Genomic DNA, 7,003 nt, shown 5'->3' on the forward strand with positions numbered 1-7,003 from the left:
GATCTCAGCCATCATCCTGGCCCTGGGGACATTCTCTCTTCATGCCAGCACCTGCCCCGTCCTGACCCTTCTGAGACTCAGAAGTCACCTTCTTTAGATACCTGGATTGGCAGGTGCTTGACAAAATGTGGGCCTCGCTTTCTTGGCCTGTAAAATGGGCCTGATATTACTCAGCTGTTATTTCTATGGGGCGATCAGATGATATGATGGCTGACAAGGGGCTTGCTTGCCCACAGTACCAGCAGGTGGGGAGGGAGTGGGTGATGACATCCTTTTGTTCCCACGGTGTCAGCACAGACCTCTGCACACAGTAGATGATTACTCAGTGCGTCCCAGCAGCAGATGGCAGGGAGGTGACGTGTGCTGAGGGCTCTGTCTCCCCTTTGGCGAGGCCAGAGAGGGATGTAGTCACTGATGCCTGGCCCCTCCTACTTTGGGCGTGAGGCCTCTGCTGCCCCCAGAGGCTGGTCTGGCGGGGAGAGGGGGGCACTGTTCCCATCAGGGTGACTTCACCCTACCTGTCACCTGGCAGCACCATGCGCCCCTAACTCAGGAACCCTGAAGACCTGAGGGCTCAGATGCCAGGCCAGGGAAGCTAGAGTTGTGGTGGGGTGTCTGTGGGCCCAACAGATCTAGATTTTAATGCCAACTCTAATGCATGCTGCCTCTCTGACCCCAGGCAAGTCATTTTGCCTCTCAGAGCCTACAGTTCCCTCTGTAAAATGGGGATAATGGAAGAGGGTTCGCAGAGTTAGGGAGACTCGATTACATGGCACAGAGGAGCGAGTATCCCCTGCTGCTGCTGGGATTACCCTGATCTTCGTGTCAGCTCTGCCCGTTGGCAGGACCTGGCATGTCATTGTAATGATGCTGTAAATGGCAGATGCCCTACAAGACATTAGGGCAGTGGGCTCCGCATCCCGGCTTAGGTGATACGCTTTCCTCTTTATGCCCCCCTCGCCTCGGCGCCACAGCCTCCCTTCCTGCTCCGATCCAGGTCCCCAGGCTGGGCGACCAGCACGCACCCATCGCCTCTCCGGAAGAGTGATGATGGTTAGGTTTCCCTTGATGCGAATGAGAGTTGTAACAAATTGCACAGGATTAAATTCAAATGACCAAAGGAAAATGTTATTTAATATTGCTTAAGCTGATGGCCCGGAGGGTGGGTGTCGATTCCACCAGACGCTGCAACTGAAAAGCCAGGTTCAGAAATGTCAGGTATCCTCCGGGAGCTGCTCTGTGTCTCTGAGAAAGCTGCCAACATTGCCCGGGCGTGCAAGCCCTCTTCCAGCTGCTGATAGAAGAAAAGAAAGAGGGAGAAAAGAACAAGAAGTTTGCAGTTGATTTCAAGCCCCTGGCTGATGTACTGGTACAGGAAGTACGGAGAACAAGTTTCCAGGCTTGGGGGAAAAAATTTTTGGAGAAGAATCCAATGAGTTTACAAATGATTTGGGGGAAAAGATTATCATGAGACTTTGTCCAACAGTGGAAGAAACAGTAGATCTTCTCAACAAAGTCCTTAATGGTAACAAGTTGGCATCTGAAGCATTAGCCAAGGTTGTACATCAGGATGTTGTCTTTAGTGACCCAGCTCTGGATGCAATAGAGATCAACATTCCACAGGACACTTTGGGAGTTTGGGTGGATCCTATACATTCAACTTATCAGTATATAAAAGGTTCTGCTGACATTAAATCCAACCAAGGAATCTTCCCCAGTGGACTTCAGCGTGTCACTATTTTAATTGGTGTCTATGACATACAGACAGGGGTGCCCCTGATGGGAGTCATCAACCAACCTTTTGTATCACAAGACCTAAACACCCTCAGGTGGAAAGGACAGTGCTACTGGGGCCTTTCTTACATGGGGACCAATATCCACTCATTTCTGCCTCCCGTCTCTACAAGAAACAGCAGTGAAACGCAGAGCCAAGTGACCCCAAACCCCAGCTCTGAGGCGGAATGCTCCCACCCATTCTCAGATGTCATTAGTACAAGTGAAAAGGAGACCATCAAGGCCGCATTGTCACGTGTGTGTGGAGAGCGCACATTCCGGGCAGCTGGGGCTGGTTGCAAGCGCCTCTGTGTTGTCCTCGGCCTTGTTGACATTTACATCTTCTCAGAAGATACCACGTTCAAGTGGGACCCTGTGCTGCTCACGCCATCCTCAGGGCCACGGGTGGGGGAATGGTGGACTTAAAAGGGTGCTTGCAAAGAAACCCCAACTCGCGGCTTGACTTGCCACAGTTGGTGTACCACGTGGGAAACAGAGGCGCTGCTGGAGTGGACCAGTGGGCCAACAAGGGAGGACTAATCGCTTACAGGTCAAAGAAGCAGCTGGAGACATTCCTGAGCCGCCTCCTCCGACACCTTGCGCCTGCGGATGCACATACATAGACGAGCTCCATCCTCAGGGACTCGAAACCCAGCTGTGAACCTAGTTTCCACCTCTCTATCTTTTGAAGACAGCTTTGTCCTATTGACAGTCAAAGTTCACCTTCCTCTTTTGAGGAGCATTTTTCCATTATGTGTTCATAATGTTAATGTCAATAAATGACTGATATTCGTGCTGCAAAAAAAAAAAAAAGACATTAGGGCAGGTGCTAGGGCTCATCCTGTCATAAGTATTTATTGAGCATCTTCTGTGTCCCAGCCGCTGGGCTGGGGGCTCCAGATACATCAGTAAGGAAAAGAGATAGTGTCTTCCCTGCTGGGCTTACTTTCGGGATGGGACTCATCGAACCAACCAGTACATATGATGTACTAGAATCCGGGTGGTGTTGCATGCTATAAAGCAGGGCAAAGGGACAGAGAGTGAGAGCACGGCTACACAGGGGGGTCCAGGTCCAGGATGGCCTCTCTGAGGAGGTGACTTTTGGCAGAGACTTCAAAGAAATGAGGGAGGGTGGGAGTCATGTGGCTATCCAAGGAGCAGCGCTCCAGGTGGTGGAAACAGCAAGTGCAAAGGGCCTGGGGTGGGAGTGGATTGTGACGGAAGAACAGCTGGGAGGCCAGTATAGGGGGAACAGAGGGTACTTGATGGGGAGAGTGGTAGGAGATGAGGTCAGAGGGCACATGGAGGCCAGATGTGTTTGGCCGTATAAGCCAAGGCATGGTCTTTGTCTTTTCACTACTAGTGAGGTGAGAGCCCTGAGGGCTTTGAACAGAGACTTGCATCTTAACAGGATCCTCTGGCTACTGTGTGGAGACCAGGCTGAAGGGATCAAGGGTAGAGGCAGGGAGGCCATGGGGAGGCTACAGCTCTAATCCAGGAGAGAGACGATGGTGGGTGGGGCCAGGTGGCAGGGGTGGAGGTGGCAAGGGGTGGTTGGATTCTGGAGGTAGTCTTGGAGGTAGGGACAACACGATTTCCTGATGGATTGAATGTAGGAGAGAGAGAATAGGAGGACGGAAGAGGAGGAGGGAGGGACAGAGAGAGAGAGGGTGTTAAAAGCCACAAGGCTGGGTGAGGTCGCCTGTGTGGGCAGAAAGGGGACTGAGCCATGGTCACTTCAGGGAGTAGCATTTGAGTGACTGTAAATATGTCTGGTGAACTGAGGATCAGGATGTGGGTCTGAGTTATACACATAACACAAAGACATAAAGAAGAATAAAATATTTTCTATCATAAAAACCATTGGAAGGGGCCACAGAAATGAGCTGAGTGGTCAGGAGGCCCAGGTTCCATGCTGGCCCCCCGTGTCTGCTGTGTGGCCTTGCTTAGGCACCTACCCTCTCTGGGACTCTGATTCCTTTTGGAAGGTCTTGACTCTCTGACTTCAGGCATCGCCCATGGAGACACTAGGGCAGCCGTGAGGCTCCAGAGGGCCTGCAGTTGTGGAAGCAGGGAGGAGGGGTGGGCAGGGGAGCTGAGGGTGGGGAGAAAGCTGGCCTGGAGAAGCTCCTTCACTGGAGGATTGCAGACAGGGAGGCCACAGCTGAAAGGAGGAGAGACTCATGCAAAGCCGTGGCAGGTCCTGCTGGGATGACTGAGACGGGGCAGCTCCTGCAAGAGGCACAATGATATCAGGCTGGACCTTTGTCCCAGCGAAGTGCTGAGCCAGCATATAGGCTGGGCTTGACCATATTCCCTGGGTGCAGCTCCTCCAGGGCCCGGCCTGGTAGAGGAGACCCTTTTCCCCCCACCATGGCCTTTCCCTGCTGCTAACCTTCCCAGGGGCGTTTTTTTGTTTCTACCATAAAGGGCAGAAGTGTCTCCGATAAGCACCTGGTCACAGAACTCAGCATGCGACAGCCACAAGGGACCTAAGAGCTCAGTGTACAGCTAGGGAAACTGAAGCCTTGTGTGGGAGAGTGACTCACCCTGGCCCCAGGAGCTGGGGCAGAACTGGGGTTCCAACCTGGTTCACCACTTTGCCATTCAGAACTCCGGCCTCCCCTCCCCCACCCCTCCTGCCGTCCTCTTTTGTTTTCCACACCCTTTGTCAAGGGTCAGTGGGGGAAAGGGAGCAGGCTCTTGAGGCAGGTTGACCTGGGTGCCAAAGCCACTTGTGCTACTCACTTGCTGTGTGACCTTAGCTGAGCCACTCAACCTCTCTGAGTCTCATTCTCCTTGTCAGCCAGATGGATGTAATGATGACAACCTTTCAGGGCTGTGGGGAGGAGCCAACTGATAGCTGTGTGTAGAATTGGAAAAATACGCTGACCGGTACCAGTCTCATGCCCCCTGGGGCTGATGGGCATCTGGGTTATCAGGTGGGGGGGGGTGATGCCCAGACCTAAAGTGAAGGTAGTGTCGAGAAGGTTCTCCCACTTGACATTTCTTTTTTTTTTTTTTAACCCTCTATTTATTTATTTATTTATTTGGCTGTAGCACGGCTTGTGGAATCTTAGTTCCCTGACCAGGGATTGAACCCGGGCCATGGCAGTGGAAGCGCTGAGTCCTAACCACTGGACCACCAGGGAATTCCCTCCCACTTGACATTTCACACAAAGCTGTCACACAAAGCACTCCCAGAATTCGTCTCCGAGGGCCAGGACCCTGTGGGTGTGGTCTGGAGAAAAGGTCGGAGCGATGCCCGAGAGCCATCCTCTGCTCCATTAAATGCCGTCACCTCCATGTCCAGCCCGGCCACACTTGAGATGCATCCACACTGCTGGTCAGCGGACAGTGGCCAGGGCAGGTTGGGAGCCAGCCCCAGCAAGAGCTGTGTCTCCCCAGTGTGAGTAGCTGGGGTGGCTTGATGGGGCGTGGCGGCGTGGGTGACGGGCAGGTGGCCCGGTTCCAGGAGTGTCATGGACCTTGGAGTGGCTGCAGCTGCCCCACACCGCCTGTCTCCTCCTCTTCCCAGCCACACCTCTCAAGAGTGTGGACTGTGCCCACTGCTTCTGCCTTTGGTTTCCGCCCTGCCCGCAGCTACCCCGCTTCCTCCTTCCCTCGCCAGCTGAGCTTCTCAGCGCTGTTGACTATGCTCACCGACCCCTTGTATTCCTCACCCACTGCAGCCTGGATCACATCTCACCCTTCCGTGGTCGTTGTGCTCTGGGCATTGGCGCGTGCCCTGACTGGGACCTCTGCTAGCTTCTCTGGCTATCAAAGTATCTCATGCTTTTGCCGGTTTCCCTTCCTCTGTTGGTCCACGAGATGTTTCTGCTTCTCAGGGCTCTATCGTGGCAGCCTTCTCTTCTCAGACCACACCCTTTCGGGGGGACTCATCCACTGCCACCGCTTCAGTGTCCTTCTGAACACCCACCATCCCCCAGACCCCCAGCTCCATCCCCTCCCTTTACCCGGAGCTCTGCTGGATGGCACTCCCGATGTCCCAGAAGCACCTCCTGCTCAGCCTGTCCAGAGGGACCTCAGCATTTGCCCTCAAGCCTGCCCTTGCCTCTCTGTCCCCTGATTCGTGAGTGGCACCATCGTTCTCTGCGTGGACCCTAATAGCCATAGCATCCTCTTTGCCCCCATCAGCCTTTTTTAAAAACAGCTTTATTGAGGTATAATTTGCATACCCTAAAGTTTACTTATGTTATTCATTTGGATGAGATTTAATAAACTTATAGTTACCACAATCCCAAATCCCCTTGTGCACATTTGCAGTCAATCCCCACTCCCATCCCGGGCCCCAGGCAACCACTGATCTGTTTTCTAGTTTTACCTTTTCTAGAAGGTTCCTATAAGTGGAAACATAATATGTAGTCTTTGTGTCTAACTTCCTCCACTCAGCGTATTGTTTTTTATGTTCATCTACGTTGTTGCATATATCAGTACTTCTTTCCCTTTTAGTGCTGAGTGGTATTCATCTTATGGATATATGACATTTTGTTTATCTGTTCACTGCTTGATGGGAATTTGGATTTGGGGCTATTATGAATAACGCTGCTATGTATATTCACGTACAAGTCTTTGGAGGGGCATGTACTTTTGCTTTTCTTGCATTCCTCCCTTTTTTCCACCATCCTGCCAGACCCTGATTTTCACTGGGAGACCACGTGGTTTCCTGGAAACTGGCTCTACCTCCCCCACTCAGGGATAGAGCACATGACCCAGGCTAAGCCAATCAGTGTTTTCCATCCCCCAGGCACAGTGACTGGTTCCTGGATGGGCATATGACATAAGTAAGTCCAATCAGAGTGACACTTAGGACGCCGGTGCCTCTGAGCCCAAGATGGGCCTCCGGGCACAGCTGCCCACACTAAACATGGGGCCCGAGAGTCGGTAAGCTCCTGGCGTGAACGGTTTCCCTCGGACAAAGGAGCTGACGGCAACCCTCGCCAGGCTGCATCCGGAAAGACCACCGTGAAGGAGGCGTGGAGACCAGGAGCTCTGCCATGTGGCGTCACCCAGAGGCGCGTGTAGCCCCAGGAGGGGATCTGAGTCTGAGTCAGGTCAGCATTGTGTTAAAGGGAGTGAAAAGCCGTGTGGCTGACAGGGTCTTGGTGCTCGGGCCGGTGTCAGGCCTGTGCCTCTGAGGTGGGAGAGCCGAGTTCAGGACATTGGTCCACCAGAGACCTCCCGGCTCCACATAATATCAATCAGCGAG

The 7,003-nt window shown here is 53.0% G+C and overlaps 1 pseudogene; it reads left to right on the forward strand.

Moving 5' to 3' along the window:
* Positions 1–1,158: 1,158 nt before the first annotated feature.
* LOC117308113 (inositol polyphosphate 1-phosphatase pseudogene) lies at positions 1,159–2,485 on the forward strand (annotated as a pseudogene).
* Positions 2,486–7,003: the final 4,518 nt, after the last annotated feature.

This window comes from Tursiops truncatus, chromosome 15 (genome assembly GCF_011762595.2).
Source record: "Tursiops truncatus isolate mTurTru1 chromosome 15, mTurTru1.mat.Y, whole genome shotgun sequence".
In the NCBI taxonomy this organism is placed as follows: domain Eukaryota; kingdom Metazoa; phylum Chordata; class Mammalia; order Artiodactyla; family Delphinidae; genus Tursiops; species Tursiops truncatus.